The sequence below is a fragment of the Bufo gargarizans genome, chromosome 2, assembly GCF_014858855.1.
Source record: "Bufo gargarizans isolate SCDJY-AF-19 chromosome 2, ASM1485885v1, whole genome shotgun sequence".
Taxonomy (NCBI): domain Eukaryota; kingdom Metazoa; phylum Chordata; class Amphibia; order Anura; family Bufonidae; genus Bufo; species Bufo gargarizans.
In genome coordinates, this window is record NC_058081.1 from 44,143,258 (window position 1) to 44,161,653 (window position 18,396).

The 18,396-nt window shown below is 45.9% G+C and overlaps 1 protein-coding gene across 1 annotated transcript in view; it reads left to right on the forward strand.

The window, feature by feature from the left end:
* OLFM2 (olfactomedin 2) overlaps positions 1-18,396 on the forward strand; it is a 341,534-nt gene that overhangs the window by 817 nt on the left and 322,321 nt on the right. The window lies entirely within an intron of this gene.

The following is an 18,396-nucleotide window of genomic DNA, read 5'->3' on the forward strand; positions in this document are numbered from 1 at the left end:
GCCCAATGAGGGGTTAATAATGCACATATCGGCATAGTGTGTTATCAGCAGCAGATGCTTGATGGTGTAAGACATTGGCAGCAGCCCACCGGTGTGACCCGGGGATTGTGTGGGGAAGATGCATGCTTGTCTGTGGGTTTTTACACACTGTGTGTGTCTATCTCTGCATGCTATCCTGAGCTGTGTGCTGCACTACCTATAAGTGTACTTGTATAGCAGAGCTTAGATTGTTCTCTAGCTGGTTCTTGTGTGCACTGTGTTAACTCTTTGTGTTAGGATCTAGTAGTGGGCAATAGTTTATAGACGTCCTATGGAAAGATCAGATAAATTACATAATAAAGTGTGATGAACTGTAAATTCAACTCATGTCTGCTAGATCGGTATAAATGTGGTATTGTAGATAGCATTGTGTTCACGACTTAATGCTGTTTATTAACTTTGTATCCAGTTATATATACCATTATAATGCCATATTTTTACACCATTGCTCATATATTTAAAGGGGGTTTCCATGTGCCAATTGCTTAATTAATTGATCGCTAACAAGTCAAGCCAGGAAGTTTATAGACCACTATAGGTGGGTTATACTCTTTGTGACCATACTATGAAGTGTGAAGTACTTGATGGGGATCATAAAGGTCAGCTGAAGTTTGGTCTGTAGTTTCACTGGAAAGGTGGAAGATGGAGGCCACCTGAACATTGAGGTCTGCACACCAGTATGTTTTTTCTTGAAGGTGTTTCACTAGGCACCCGACTCTCTTTCTCAGTTAAAAATGGTTTGTTCGAGAATTCTCTGTCCTCAAATACTGGTGACTCGTGCTTCAGTCATGGAGGTAAGGTGTTGATTGCATTTACATGACTGAAGCTATGTTTAAACTACCTCAGGAGAGGTGTTAGAGCAGCATTGTAAGTGGTAGACACTATCCTTCCACCTCAGTTCAAGCTGGTTTCTCGGATGACTAGCAAACATCTTCAAGAAAGTCTCTGACTTATTACTACTGAAATACCATGAGCTTGGATAAATTAGAACCTTAACAGATATTGAGGTCTGCAAATTAACTCTCTTTTAGTACAAAGAAAAATATTTCTGTAAAGCTACCTCTAGGCAGTTAACTTGAAACATGACTAGAGATTTTAGAAAATGAAACTACTTAAATATTAGTTTATTATAAATATATTCACAAATACCTTTCATTATTTATAATGTCTCGTTTTGTCTGGGGAGCAATCATCAGGGGAAACAAAATGGTCGCTGTCCCATTAGTTCACACAAAACCTGTCCTGATCACACATGAGGACAAGTTACTTTACAAAACTGAGGTAAAGAGCTGTCTCCTCCTCCTCCTCTTTACTTGTCAGGGATTATGATCCTAAATACAGATGATAAGAACTGTAGCTGAATCTCTGGGGAATTTAGTTCATGAGGAGACATGAAGTACAGAGAGGACGGACAGGACAGACTGTGGCAATGGAGACTGTAAACAAGTGCTGCTTCTCATTAGCCACTCCTCACCCTCCTCTCTGTACTTCATGTCTCCTCATCATTTCCATTCCCACAGAGAGTCAACTATATTCAGGATCATAATCCCTGACAAGCAGAGAGGAGGATGAGGCAGCACTATGGCTAATTGTGGTGAAGTAACTTGTCCTCCTGTGTGATTAGGACAGGTTTTGTGTGTACTGATAGGAAGGCGGGCATTTATTTATCCTTATGATTGCTCCCCAGACAAAACAAGCCATTCTAAGTAATGAAAAGTATTTGTGAATATATTATAAAATAATATTTAAGTATTTTCATTTTCTTAATTCCTAGAGAACCCCTTTAAGCTAGAAAGTCCTCCAAAAGGAAGGCACATCCACCTATAGACAGCTGTTTCAGGATTTTTGCTCCTCATCAGTACCTAGCAGGGTGAGAAGCCTTTGATTCAGCTCCTTTTCTCCTTGAGGAGACCAATAGCTGGCGTATAAAGTCTTAGGCTACTTTCACTCTTGCAGTAGCCTTTTCCAGCAGACTGCAAGTCCACCCTGCTGTTGGAAGTCACTATAATGGAGGCGGCCTGGAGGTCCAGCCGCAGCACAGCAAACATACCGAGAGGCGGCCGGACAAAAAACTCAGCATGTTGTAGTTTTATTATAGTGAATGTGATTCCGCCAGCATTGTGGACATGAGGTAGCATGTATCTGGTAGGCTGTTCACCCACCAGAACTACCTGCCGGACCATGCTGCTGTCAGTGTGAAAGTAGCCTTATAGGTAGCTCCCAGTCTTCATTGCCTATTACAGCCGTCAGTCTTCTTAAGGAACAATGGTAGGCCAGGTCAAGTTCATATAATGGATTGTCAATCAGTTGCTGGACCCCCACTTATGTGACTTTTATGACCCAGTTTCAGAAAACCTAAAATATGTAAGAAAGAAAAGGATTTTCTGGGGCTAACATACTGATCAGCTCTCCATAGGATAGGTCATCCAGATGAGATTGGTGGAGGTATGACACCCAGCAGCATGCAAATCAGCTGTCAGCCATTCTTGGCTCCGCAGCTCAGCTACCACCCACTTGAATAGAAGTATCATCTGCAATACCTGAGAACATCCACTGCACAATGTATGGAATTATTGTGTTTGGGACCCGTGCACAGCTTTCTGGAACTGCAGTTGTAGATAACAGCTGATCGGTGTCGGTGATAGGTCTCGGACCTACACCAAACTCATATGAATGACCTATCCTATATTTGCCCTTTATCTCCTAGGGCACAAAACTATGTAAATCAACATGTGTGACAGAGAGGTATATAAGAAGTTGTCATGGGGTCTGGGTGCTGAGACATTCGAAATCTGGTAAACCATGGTTGGGTCCTGTTGGGTTCTCTTCATTTTACTTGGAGTCGGTTATATACTGTAATGTGACAATGTATAACCCATGAACACATATATTTACTGGTTGGGATCTTATGAAGTGCCTTTGTCATGTGTCATTATAGTCCCTCCTGATTGGCTGAAGCTGACTGCTGTCATGGAACCATGAACCAGACGTACAACAAGAGATAAGTGGAAAATAAGAAGGTTTTATTGAAGAGCAAGCCGTAAGCAAAGTCCGAACGGATGGCTAAACCGAAGCAGGGTCTTGCGGAGACAGAGGTCAGGAACCAGAAGGGTAGTCAGACGAAGCCAGGAACAGGAACCAACGGGGTAGTCAGACGAAGCCGGAATCAGGAACCAACGGGGTAGTCAGACGAAGCCGGAATCAGGAACCAACGGGGTAGTCAGACGAGGCCAGGATCAGGAACCAGAAGCAGCAGCAGTCTTGGAAGCATGTGAACACAGGAGGACCAAGCAAGGAACTGAAGCCACAGACCTCCTATATATATGAGCTGGGCATCCAGCTCCTCCCAGTGGGAAGGAGGAGCCGCAGGGTGGGAGGCTACAAGAAAACCCAGAAACCAAGATGGCCGCCAGCACATGTCAAACGAAGGGAACAGCAAGGAGGTAAGACCATGACAGTACCTCCCCCTCAAGGGCCCCTCCTCCGCGGAGTAAGGAACGGTTTCTGAGGGAAGCGTGCGTGGAAGGCTCGGAGCAAAGCAGGAGCATGGACATCTGCGGAGGGAACCCAGGAACGCTCCTCTGGACCATAACCACGCCAATGGACCAAAAACTGCACCCGGCCGCGGACCAGGCGTGAGTCCAGGATATTGCTCACCTCATACTCCTCACGATTGCCCACTTGGACCGGACGAGGCCGAGGAATCGAGGAAGTGAAACGATTACACACCAGTGGCTTCAACAGGGAGACATGAAACACGTTGGAGATCCGCATGCCAGGAGGAAGCGCAAGGGCATAGGCTACCGGGTTTACCCTGCGAAGCACTCGGAAGGGACCAACAAAGCGAGGCGCCAGCTTGGGAGTGGGCACTCGAAGGTTGAGGTTGCGGGTGGACAACCATACGCGGTCTCCGACCTGGTAGGAAGGAGCGGGCGCTCGTCTGCGATCAGCCTGGAGTTTCTGGCGCTGCGCAGAGACCTCAAGGGACCTCTGGATCTGTACCCAAGAAGCACGTAGGACGGAAAGGTGATCCTCCACAGCCGGAATATCCTGGGGAGAGAATACCTCCGGTAACACGGCAGGTTGGAACCCATAATTGGCCATGAAGGGAGACGTCCCAGAGGAAGAGTTCACCGCCGTGTTCCTGGCAAACTCAGCCCAAGGCAGGAGGTCAACCCAATTGTCTTGGTGATCGGAGACATAGCAACGAAGGAATTGCTCCAAGGCCTGATTGGATCGTTCTGCGGCCCCATTGGACTGAGGGTGGTAGGCCGAGGAGAAAGAGAGATGAATCCCCAACTGGGAGCAAAAGGCGCGCCAGAACCTGGACACAAACTGACTCCCCCGATCCGACACAATCTCCTTGGGCAAACCGTGCAACCGGAAGACCTCCCTGGCAAAAATTGAGGCCAACTCTTGTGCAGAGGGTAACTTCTTGAGAGGAACACAGTGGCACATTTTGGAAAACCGATCCACAATCATGAGAATGACCGTATGGCCTCGGGATGCAGGGAGGTCCACAATGAAATCCATCCCCAGGTGTGACCATGGACGCTCCCCGGTGGCTATGGGTTGCAAAAGGCCCAACGGAAGGTGCCGAGGGGACTTACTCTGGGCACAAACGGAGCATGCCGCTACATATGCGGCGATGTCGGAACGTAGAGAAGGCCACCAGAACAGACGTGAAACCGCCCAGGACAGCTGATTCTTTCCAGGGTGCCCCGCGGCCTTGGAGTTATGGTAGGTTCGCAACAACCGAGTGCGCAACTCCTCAGGCACAAAACATCTGCCGTTGGGTCTCCCAGAGGGAGCACCAGATTGAGCCGCCAAAATCTGCTCACCCAGAGGAGAAGTCAGGCTGGTGCGAATAGCGGCCAGGATCTGATTCGGGGGTATGACCGTAGTCGGAATCGACTCCTCCCCGGACAGCTCGGAGTACTGCCGTGATAAGGCATCCGCTCTGATGTTCTTGGAGCCGGGTAGGTAGGAGACCACGTAATTAAAACGTGACAAGAACAGAGCCCATCTGGCCTGACGTGGTGTCAATCTCTTGGCCTCAGAGAGGTAGGTCAGATTCTTGTGGTCCGTCAGGATGAGAACCGGAACCACCGAGCCCTCGAGCAAGTGCCTCCATTCTTTAAGGGCCTGCACGATGGCCAATAACTCCCTGTCACCAATCTGATAGTTGCACTCCGCGGAAGACAGTTTCCGGGAGTAAAACCCACAAGGAAGCAGAGGACCCTCTGGTGTTCTACGCTGAGACAGGAGGGCGCCTACTCCCGTCTCAGACGCGTCCACCTCGAGGACAAAAGGCAACCCAGGGTTGGGATGCGACAGAATCGGAGCCGACACAAAGGCGGACTTTAGAGCCTCAAAAGCTCGGATGGCCTCGAGCGGCCAGACCTGAGGATTACTGCCCTTCCTGGTCAGATCCGTGAGAGGCTTGGCTAGCATGGAAAAGTCCCTGATGAACTTCCGATAATAATTGGCGAAGCCCAAAAAGCGCTGCAGGGCACGAAGCCCACTGGGTTGGGGCCACTGTAAGACAGCCGAAACCTTCTCAGGATCCATGGAGAACCCCTCAGCGGAAATGATGTAACCTAAGAAGGTTACCTGGGATCGGTGAAATTCGCATTTCTCAAGCTTACCGAACAGCTTGTTCTCTCGTAAGCGTTGCAACACTCGTCTGACATCCAGAATGTGGGCCTCCATGGATGCAGAATATACCAAGATGTCATCCAAATAGACCACCACACACTGCTGCAACAGGTCACGGAAAACATCGTTGATGAATTCCTGGAAGACTGCGGGCGCATTGCACAACCCAAAGGGCATAACCAAGGATTCATAATGACCGGTCCTGGTGTTAAACGCGGTCTTCCACTCATCGCCCGCCTTGATCCTTACCAGGTTATATGCCGCCCTCAGGTCGAGTTTGGTAAAGACCGTGGCCCCTTTGAGGCGATCGAACAGCTCGGAAATCAAGGGTATCGGGTAAGCGTTCTTGATCGTGATGCGATTGAGACCCCTGTAATCGATGCAAGGCCTCAACTCGCCGCCCTTCTTTTTCACAAAGAAAAATCCAGCCCCTGCCGGGGACGAGGATTTGCGAATGTGTCCGCGTGAAAGCGCCTCCCTCACGTACTCCTCCATGGCCTCATTCTCCGCTACCGACAGTGGATAGACTTTGCCACGAGGAGGAACGGCACCGGATTGTAACTCTATGGCACAATCGTATGGGCGGTGCGGAGGTAGGGCAACCGCGCGCACCTTATCGAATACATCCCGGTACTCTTCGTATTCAGGAGGCAACAGAGAGTCCGAGGAAGTACACAGCAACTTGACAGGCCCATGGATGCAACTAGTCCCACACTGCGGTGACCACGAGAGGATCTCGACCGATCTCCAATCGAAAGTCGGATTATGCTTCTGGAGCCAGGGGTACCCCAAGACCACCGAGTAGTGTGGAGACGAAATAACCTGGAGACAGACCGACTCTCTGTGAACGGCACCAATGGCTATCCCCACTGGAAGGGTCTCATGAGTCACGTGTGGCGGCAGAAGGGGTCTGCCGTCTATCGCCTCAAGAGCCAGTGGGGAACCTCGAGGCTGCAGAGGAATGGAATTGGCGGCAACGAACACTCTATCAATGAACAAACCACCAGCACCAGAGTCCACCAACGCCTGGGTCGTCACCGAGCCCCCGACCCAGGAGAGGACAACCGTGATCAGTGGTTTGTCAACACGGGAAACCGGGGACGAGGAGACTCCACCCAAGATCTGCCCCCGACAGGACCTCAGGTGCGAGCGTTCTCCCGGACGGTTCGGACATGCCAACCGAAAATGCCCACCGAGACCACAGTACATGCATCGGCCCTCGCGTCTCCGGAGTACCCTCTCCCCCTCAGACAGGCGAGCAAACCCCCGCTGCATGGGTTCACCCCCAGACAAGTCATCCCCAGGAGGCGTGGGAGGAGAGGGAGGCACGGGTGGGACAGCAAACGTAGGCGCCAATCTGTTAGGAGACCTCCGCAGGCTCTCCTTAAAGGAAGGTCTCTCCCTGAGTCTGGTGTCAATCAAAATCAGGAAAGAAATAAGAGACTCGAGCTCCACTGGTAGGTCCTTAGCTGCAACCTCATCCTTCAAGGCATCCGAGAGACCATGAGAGAAAGCAGCGACCAGAGCCTCATTATTCCAGCCCACCTCTGCTGCCAGGGTACGAAACTCAATGGCGTATTCAGCTACGGATCGTGAACCCTGTCTGATGGACATAAGGAGCTTCGCAGCAGAGGCAGCACGAGCCGGCACATCGAATACCTTCTGAAGAGAAGCAACAAAACCGGAAAACTCGGCAACCACCGGATTGTTGTTCTCCCATAAAGGGCTGGCCCAGGCCAAGGCCTTGTCCGAGAGCAGCGAGATCAAGAAGCCCACCCTTGATCTCTCAGTAGGAAAGGCATGTGGCAGCAACTCGAAGTAAATGCCCACCTGGTTAAGGAAACCTCGGCACTGAGTTGGCTCTCCCCCAAAGCGCTGTGGAAGGGGGGCAGAACCGGTCATACCCTGAAACACCACAGGCGCAGCAACAGGTGTCAGGGTAGACTCTGGCGCAACAACCGGAGCGGCAGTAGGAGCGGGCCCAGGAGCGACAACCGACCCATCGGCAACGGAAGCTAAATGAGCCGTGCGTTCAAGCAGGGTTTGCAACGCCACAGCGAACCGACCCAACAGGTGATCCTGCTGATCAAGTCTGGCAACCAGCGTAGGTAGCGAGGGTGGCCCTGTACCGTCAGAATTCATGGCTTGGTCCTAATGTCATGGAACCATGAACCAGACGTACAACAAGAGATAAGTGGAAAATAAGAAGGTTTTATTGAAGAGCAAGCCGTAAGCAAAGTCCGAACGGATGGCTAAACCGAAGCAGGGTCTTGCGGAGACAGAGGTCAGGAACCAGAAGGGTAGTCAGACGAAGCCAGGAACAGGAACCAACGGGGTAGTCAGACGAAGCCGGAATCAGGAACCAACGGGGTAGTCAGACGAAGCCGGAATCAGGAACCAACGGGGTAGTCAGACGAGGCCAGGATCAGGAACCAGAAGCAGCAGCAGTCTTGGAAGCATGTGAACACAGGAGGACCAAGCAAGGAACTGAAGCCACAGACCTCCTATATATATGAGCTGGGCATCCAGCTCCTCCCAGTGGGAAGGAGGAGCCGCAGGGTGGGAGGCTACAAGAAAACCCAGAAACCAAGATGGCCGCCAGCACATGTCAAACGAAGGGAACAGCAAGGAGGTAAGACCATGACAACTGCAAGGCATTATGGGCAAGCCTCCCAGCTAGGGCACAGCCCGAGGTCATGTGATCCTTATTCTTCATCTGTGAAATGGTGGCCATCAATTTGAGTGATTTGTTCAAAATCATAAAAGTTTCAGACTTCTGGAAATTTGTCACAAATTTGATTCATTAGAATCAACTTGCTCATCTGTGGTATCAATCATAAAATTTCCTTATGGGGCCCAGCAACTGAGAGGGTCCACCACCACTGTATTAGCAGTCTCAGATGTGGGAGGCAAGTAGGTACTTGATGTAGATGAGGCATTAAAGCTTGACTGAGAAATTTAAGATGGTCAACAGCAAAGTCAGCCCTTGTCTGGGAGTTTGATGACCCTCCACTGTTGGAGTAAAGAAGGATTGGACATGCTCAATGTTGGTTCTCAATAGTTTACAAGCTGCTACCGCCACAGGTGTCCGCCTGGCAGGAGCTTATCACCCTCTCCCCTTTTGAAACTAGGGAGCGTGCATGTGGTAGGGGGTGTTGCTAGGAATAGTTGTTGCCAGCTATTAAAAGTATATGGCCACCTTAAGTCTTTTGGAGAAGGATGTTAAATGTTGAGAGACCAAGTAAGGTAATGGTTAGAGAAGTCTTGTACTCACTTGGTGATACTGATAGGAGGAGTTTGGCACTTATTCCATTTTGTTCTATGGGGCCTCATGATGACATGTTCTTCTCCTGTCTTGCCTTGAATTCAGTCAATGCTCCTCAGGTATCGGAACTATTTTTCTACATGATGTTCTAGATTTCCTGTCTTTGGCTCTCCAGCTGTTGGAAAACTACAACTCCCACCACGCCTGGAAAAACTTTGAGGTTGTATGTTGGCAACAATTTTAGGGCCACACATTGGAGACCAATGCTCCATACAGTTTCAAAGAGTTCACAGTGCTCAGACAATAGACTTCTCTTCTGTGTTGCTTCCTTACTCCTGCATATATATATATATATAGTCAATCCAAGTACAATGATATATGGTCTTGAACACTAGAATCTGTCATGGAAACAAATGATCCTCTTGCTTTTCATAGTTTATTTCTACTTTTAAATGCTTGGAATATTGGTACTTTTCTGTAATTAGCTGGAACAATCTTTATAGATTGCAGCTTAATTAACACATTTTATTACCTAGCTTCTTTAAGGAGTAGAACACACAGAGAAGCCGTAGATGGTAATATTGCATTTTTATTTAATTCCTTCTGAATTTTAGACTTTTAAACACAAGTGAATTGAGGGAACCGTGGCTACTCCAGCCAGGCTGGTGACATCATATACTCACATGGCCCCAAGGGGTATTGGTGAAGTTCCTCCACCAACTTGACTTAGGGAATCTTATTGGTCTGGCAATGCTCCCTGGGGGGGAAAAAAAGTATGCAAAGGAACTTTGCAGGATGTCCAGCCCTGTCAATCATAAGGAAGATAGAGGCTTCTTCAGCTGTGGGGACAGCCCTCCACAGGTGAAGAATTCATCTCTGTGTCCATCCTATGAAAATTCCTTGCGACATACACATGAGATAACAGTTGGCTGATTTTGGATAACTGTTGTTTGAAAAGCTAGCTTGATGGCTGAAAATGTAATTGACCATGCTAGAAAAACTTCAGCCATTGTTGGCCAAAACTGCATGTTTATGTCATGATTACTAGGGAGTCCGTTTTTTTTTAAAACTGACTACCTGGTCAGCCAATTCAGTCTCATATTAGTGGGGGGATGGTTCAAACGATCCCACAGACAACTGATCAACAAAACATTGTCTCAAATGTATGGTCAGCTTAAGGATATAAACTAAACCAAAATTATATTAGGAAAATATACTCATTCACAGATAGTTGTCTTTGTGGGTTTTGTCCTTTATTAGTGCAGAGCAGGATAGGCCTTTGTGGAAGATCTTGGGAATAAGGTTTCTCCATGTGGAGACAGCCAGACTGTTGTGGGGAGTCTTGGGAAAAAGTACGCAAAATAGTTCTACAATGGGAATAATAAAATTCACTCTAGAGTCAAATTGTGACATGACTTTATATGAGACACTTAGGTCTGACGGCTGAGATTCACAATTGGGCCTGCACAGGGTAGAAAGGGATGGCTTGTGGTCAACTTGGCACTACCTGCATGCCTGACCTTTCATGAACCCCACTTTCAAATCTTAGGTAAAGTGCCTAACTGACCAAATACCATATAAGATGCATCTGCCAATTAGACACACCTACATTGTAGAAGAAGAAAATAAGAGAAAAAGTATTTTTCATAAAACCTCATCTCAGACCAAGCAGACCTCCAATGTTAACCAGACCTCAGCTCAGAGTCATAATCAGACCCCCAATGTTAATCAGACCTCAGCTCAGAGCCCCAATCAGACCCCCAATGTAAACCAGACCTTAGCTAAGGGCCCCAATCAGACCTCCAATGTTAACCAGACTTCAGCTCAGAGCCCCAATCAGACCTCAGCTCAGACCCCAAATATTAAAAAGACCCCAATCAGATCTAAGATCAGATCCCCAATGTTAATCAATCCTCAGCTCAGAGCCCCAATCAGAGCCCCAATGTTAAAGGGATTCTGTCACGAGATTTGAGGCCTATAACCTAAACATATGGCCAGGTCCCTACTAATATGCTGAATCCGAAACTGACCCTATTAAATGTGCCTGTGGCTCTATTAGCATATAAAACTGGTTTTTATAACCTGTCATTCACCTAACTAAGGTGCCCAAGGGGACGTCTCTTCACGCAGGGTGTCCGGCTGCAGCCATCTCCGTCTGGTGCCCAGCGCCGCCTTCCCACTAGAAATCGCCGCCCTCCCTTTCAATAGATCCGTCTACCTCACCTCATCGCCACCTCCCTCACCTCAGCGCCGCCTCCGAAATCGTCCGCTCTCCTCAGCCAGATCCCGCGTGTGCGCACTAGGTATAACCTGATGCGCCCGTGCGGACTCCTGGCAGCGGCCTCGTTGAGCGAAGTGCGCATGCGCTGGCCGGCGCACTTCGCTCAAAGCTGCCTTGACCGCCCTATTGCAGCCATCCTCTCACAGCCGCACGGGATCTGGCTGAGGAGAGCGGACGATTTCGGAGGCGGCACTGAGGTGAGGGAGGCGGCGCTGAGGTGAGGTAGGCGGCTCTATTGAAAGGGAGGGCGGCGATTTCTAGTGGGAAGGCGGAGCTGGGCACCAGACGGAGATGGCTGCAGCCGGGTACCCTGCATGAAGAGACGTCCCCTTGGGCACATTAGGTACGTGAATGACAGGTTATAAAAACCTGTTTTATATGCTAATAAAGCCACAGGCACATTTAATAAGGTCAGTTTCGGATTCAGCGTATTAGTAGGGACCTGGCCATATGTTTAGGTTATAGGCCTCAAATCTCATGACAGAATCCCTTTAATAAGACCTCGGAACAGGCCCCCCCATGTTAACAAGTCCCCCAACCAGACCTCTATATTAATAATTCCCCCAATCAGACCTCAGATCAGAGCCCAATGTGAATGACCCCCATTCAGACCCAGATGCTTAAATCAGAGAAAAAATAAATAAAACAACTTACCACTCCTTCTTCAGATGCCGCCATTCTTTTCATTCATCTCTCTAGTTGTTCTTTCTGCCACGCACTGTGCTGTGACCTGACGCTGCATAGCATGAGATCACAGAGCGCCGACGTCCTCACGTTGTGTGCAGACCAGGAGTACAGAGTCTGGGGAGCGCTGCATTCACCATTCCCTGCCCTCCTGTAGTAATAACCGCTTCCATAATGGAAGTGCTCATTAGTTTTTGCCTCATAAGACGCACTGATATTTTTTCCCCACTTTTGGAGGAAAAAAAGTGCCTCTTATAGGGCAAAAAATATGGTAAGTTCTTTGAGTAATCCCAGGACCAGCTGTAGAACATCAGTAACTTCCCTATGACAGAGATTCCACTGTAACCATAGGTAAATGTTGTAGTCCAAAAGTTAGTTGAAGTGAGGCCAAAGTACTTAGAGGTCCAGTACATTTCAAGGAGAGAAATATAATGTTATATACAGTATAGATATCACCAATAGTGAGGAGCGGGAGGTGCCATATTCGATTTTGACGACATTCACAAATATCCGCTTGAATATTCGTCTCATATTCGTCGAAATCGAATATTCGTCATTATTCTATTTATCGCGATTAATATGCGATTTACATAATCGAGTATTGCGATTTTAACTTAAGGTAACTTTCCTATTGGTTTGATATCTAGAATTAGCGAAGATGACGAATGTATTCGTCATATTCCTCAAAACGAAGATAACAAAATATTCTCCATCTTCGTTTTAGCTCCATATTCGTCAACTTCGATAATTCTAGCAATCAAATAGGAAAGTTGACTATAGAGACAGCTGTGTTAAATACGTTATTCGATAATATTACTTTGCTTTTTTTAAATAAATAGAATAATTATAATAATTATCAAGTATTATAATTATTTTATTTGTTTAAAAAAAAGTAAAGTAATAATCTCGCATAGCGAATTAAAAACTTAGCTGTCTCTAGTCAACTTTCCTATTTGATTGATTATTAGAATTAGCGAAGTTGAAGAATATGGAGCTAAAACGAAGATGGAGAATATTTTGTTATCTTCGTTTTGAGGAATATGACGAATACATTCGTCATCTTCGCTAATTCTACCAAGCCAACCATAGTAAATAAAACCAGGTCTAAGTTGAAATTGCAATGCGATTAATTCAAGTTATATTAATCGCATTGCGATTTCAACGTAATTCTCAAATCCGACAGTACATTCTAGTATGGAGGCGTTCCCATGGTGATGGGGACGCTCCATGAGCACGGAAGTCGGCAGAAGCGTCAACGGGCACTGACTGGAGCAGCCAAGAAGCCAGGAATCCTAAGGACAGGTAAGAACAACTTTTGGGAAGTGGGAAAGAAACAAATATAACAATAAAAAAATTAAAAAAAGAATATTCGAAATAGCGAATTTCGAAATATTCACGAATTAGCGAAGTGCCGATATTCTCCAAAAAAAAAACGATATTCGAATATTCACGCTCAACACTAATCACCACCCCCAAGGCTGGTACATTCAAAGGGATAGTAAAATCGTTATTTGTACAATTAGAGGTGCAGATTTGGTTACAATACTCATGCAGACCTAATTTAACTGAGGGATCCATGCCAAAAACTTGGTCTTTTAGACTTCCAGACCTGGGCTTTACCTGGGCTTTTGTGTTGCCCACGATGTCCCACTCAGGGCACTTCTATTGTTTCATAAACTGCACAAGAAGAAATGATGGCCGTAATGTGGTTGCTGTGCATTGGATTTTAGAAATGAGAACCAGGGTTGTTATAATAGAGTAATAAATATGAAGGTACAAATGCCTCCAAATTCAGACACAAATGATCAGAGCGTTCTGTTATCTTGGCAGCATGTCTCAAACTGTGGAAATGTTACTGCAACATAAAAGATTCATTTAAGGCAAGGAAGAAAGGTGGAAGAAGACTGAGGGATACGTATGTATCTGAGGCTTTCTTGTTGGTAACAGAATTGGTATTAATTAGGTATCTTGGCATAAAAACATGAAAAGTCTCTCTCAGTTGAATGGTTTCTTCAATCAGCTAATATCTTTGGATACCTAATGATAATAAATAATTTGCTAAACCTATTTGTACGTGGCAAGTGGAGGAAATGCTCGCCTACCAAAATTTATCCTGTGGTATTTGGCCCTTTTGTTCTCTGAGAACAAACAAAACGGTAGACATTAAAGGGGTTCTCCAGGAATTAAGAAAATGAAAATACTTAAGTGTTACTTTATGGTAAATATATTCCCAAATATAAATGTATCTGTACACTACTGTATATGCAATATACCTGTACACACTGCATCTATTATACCTCCTACCTCACATATGCAGTGTGTGTGTGTGTGTAACTTTGTGGGATGGATGCTGGCGAATGAACACTGCGTCCACATGCCTATGTTATTTTATATTATTGATAGCATTTATGCTATACTCCAGGTTGTGTCAAATATGTATATTTTTCTCTGTACACTAGCTTCTGACTGTTTAGAGACCTCCACTAGGAATAGTAATTGGAGATGTAATGTGGACTAAGTGGAGGTAAGCGTGGCGAGTCTCATCATGGTTGTCGACACATTTTGCCCACCTGGGTAGAGGGTCTGTGTATCTGACGAGTCACAGCCTCCCCATATATCCTCCAAGATACCCAGGACTTAGGACGTGGTGTAAATTGCCGCACTCCGTGATGACGCTGCCCGCATCTCAGCACTTATGGGCATGCGCACACGGTAGGAGAGGTCTCGACCAATTGCAAAATGGCCGCTGACATGGCTGATAGCTAGAGCACATGCTCTTCAAACGGCACGTTGTGACCTTAGGCCGTAGGCTTTTGACGCAACTTGGCGCCTGCGCAATAGCAACTTCCGATTGCCAGGTTTGGCGATAGCTGGCGTGTGGGACTCAGGTGCTCTTACAGGGTATGTCATTACTCCTTTTTTCTGTTTCACAGATCTTCATGCATCGCATCACTCCTCCCACTTATTTATTTTGTGATGATGCACATATGTATCCAATTGTTGGCACTTGACACTTTATTATGTATTTTGTATGATTGCTAACAGGTATGCACTGCGCTTTCATGTGGATATGTCCTCACATGGACCATATGCACTTTGTATGAATTAACAAGTTTTTTAATGCATTTGTATTATTCCATTTTTGCTTAATATGTTAATTGATGTTTATTGTTTTATTGATTATTGTATGGTAGGGGTTGGACTATATATACCCCATGATGCACTTGTGTTCATTGCTTGAAAAAGGCTATTTGTATGAGCTGAAACGTTGCCTTACCACATGGGTGATTAAATACCATTTGTCTTTTACCTGGAGTGCTGTCCGGTTTTTCTATCTATCTATCTATCTATCTAATTATATAAGTGATATATATATATATATATATATATATATATATACATATATATATATATATACACATACATACAGAGCTATAATATGTATAATAGAGGCAGTGTGTACAGGTATATGTGGTCAGTTATACAATATGGTAACTGTGTGTCAGGTACATGAGTTAGTGGTTACTATAACTGTCTGAAGTATTATATATGAGTGAGCAATGAGTAAAAACAGGGCATGGGTAGGGGGCAAATGAAGAGAAAAGTGGAGGACCTCCTCTTACCACCACTCCATTCCAGTCTCTATGGATCAATACAGAGCTGACTGTGAACCTCTAATACTTGGGGTTGAATGACCTGTGATTATGTCATCACAGGTCCTGGCAGATGTACCTTTCAAACCTGGGAACTACACCAGGTTTTGGTTTTGGTGCAGTTCTTTTGCCAGATCCTGTAGGACCTGTGAGGTTGAAGATGATGTCATCACAGGTCCTGAAAGACGCACTGTTCTAACCTGAGAACTACACTTTACACTGTGCAGTTCCCTTACAGGACCTGTGATGACATCATCAAAGGTCCTTTAGCTTTAGGAAGATAGACAGGAGCAATTAGGGGGCGGGGCCTCTCCTCCACTGTGGGCCTCCCTTCCTCACGGGCGTGTTCTGCCTATATGGTAGGTACGCCACTGCCCAGAAACCCTGCTGATCAGCTGTTTAAAGAGGCTGCAGTGTTATGGTTAGTACCACAGTCTCTACCTAGGCCAGTAACGTCATGTTCATCGATCACATGGCCTAGGCACAGCTCAGTCTCATTTAAATGTTTTTTCCCATGACTAATGTAAAAAATGAGAATCAAACCTCATACAGTACATGATGGTCTCTTTCCAAAAAATCTCGAACCAGCCCTGTACCTCACATGGATCCAGAGATCTTCACATTCATTGCTCTGCAAGATTTATATCAAGCTGACAGCGCAAGGGGAGTGTCTTTTCTGCTGCAGCTCAGGGGGCGTGTCTCAGCTCTCCCCATCACAGCTCAGGGGGCGTGTCTCTGCTCTCCCTATCACAGCTCAGGGGCGTGTCTCAGCTCTCCCTATCACAGCTCAGGAGGCAGTTGTAAGAAGAAACTGAGCATGTGCGGCCTTCTCAGTGAGCAGGACAAAGAAATAAGAAAAAAAAAAAAACACCAGAAGGCGCTTTACAGAAAGAGTTTATTGAATAACTCAGTGGCTATGCAAAATTTTTAATTACATGCAGTTAAAAAAAGTATTCAGATCCAGATGCTGGTTTGAAAACTGTAGAATATTTTTCGTGGGACAACCCCTTTAAGTTAATGGGGCTGAGCTGCCATACCAATTAACAGCTGCTATCTAATGGGCGGCGCTGTGTTTGGTAAGCAGTGAGGAGGCTGTGGCACTATCCAAAGTGCTGCGGCCTCCTAAACAGCTGATTGATGGGGGTTCCAGGTGTCGGACCCACACTGATGATATCCTTATGATCTATACTGAGGATAGGTCATCAATATCAGAATCTCGGAAAACCCCTCTAAGGTGAAATTGATATCCTACTACTCCACTCAAATTTGTCTTATATTGTATTTATTTTTTATTACTTAATTTTTTTATTTTATGTATATATTTTGCCTCGTTCACTTTCTAAATGTATCGTCGATAGACCTCAATAATGAACCCCAGTAATCTGAATTTGCAGCTGCTGGAGATTGTACTAAATGATGAAATCTGTAACTGGCACTTGGCAACATAATGACTTTCCTATGTTCCTCTAATTGAGTAATTTTATACCCTGATAATAAATGTGTTGCTCTGCATGACGATCAGGCTCCATTTCTATACGTCGGCCACCTATGCGATAAATAATGTGCTTCTAGGTAAATAGATTTAATTACATCGCAGCTCCAGATCAGTCAGGTATGATCCAGTTTTCGGTTATGGCAGCTATTTTATTTTTCTAATTAATTGTAGAACATGACTGTAGCATAACAGAGGACTCCCACAAGAAGCACCAGCTGTCCGTGGGATGAATTCCTGGCTAGGTGCTTAGAATCAATGTCATGCATTAAAAACTGCGACTTCGCTTAATGAGGACATTATATGTGCCGTGCACGTCAGCCTCACCAGGGAAGTGGCACCTAGAAAACACAAAAGGGATCCAGAATAAGTAAGATTTCTTGAGAATTTGTTAATTTTTTAAAAGGGAACCCGTTCAGAGGATTTATGTTCTTAAACTGCCACCAACATTGCAACAAGTTGACAATGATGTTCTTCTATACTCTGCCCAGGTGTCCTATAACCTACAAAAAGTATTGTTAAAACAGTGTAAGGAGTCATAGGGTGGAACCTGTCCTCAGAAGAGTCCCTCTGGCTGATCACCCTCCAGGATTGAGTGACAATTCACAGGCCATGTACATCATCACAAACCACCTTCAGCAGCATCCGGCAGAGAAGTGAGGGATACTGGCCTTGGGTTTATCTATTGATTGCACATCCTCAAGATACTACTGGAGGTGGCTTCTGATGACCTCTCCGATCTGTTAGATATTAATCAAGCCACAAGAGAGACCAGCCAGTTTGATTCAATAGAGGAGCGACTTCACTCCCATATATATGTACAGGTCATTAGCAAATGCTGTACATAGATTGCCAGTCCTGGATAGCAATATGGTGACAGTTTGGGAGCTGAAATCCCTTGACAGTTCCTTTATAAGTTTGTTTATTCATGGGGCCTCTGTCTGGCAGCCAGGGCCATAACCATATGCTGTAGGGGGCCCAAATGGTCCCTCTGCATGGTACAATGAGACCTATATTACAAATAATGTGGGATAGCTGGAGGCCACCTAAAAATATGAATTGGAGCCCAGTAGTTTCAAGGTACACATGCCAAAGCAACATACTGAGCCCCTATGATTCCATACTTTGGAGTCGTAGGAGTTCCTACTGCCATATGGTGGCCCTATAACAGCATCTGTGAGATGCTTGCAGATTTGATGTGAACCCAAGAGAATCCATGTATGCCTCTATATAAAATCATACAGAGAGGACCCAATTCTATTGGTGAGATACTACACATCTGTACTACACTAGGTCAAAAGAAGTTAAATAATAATTACATCCC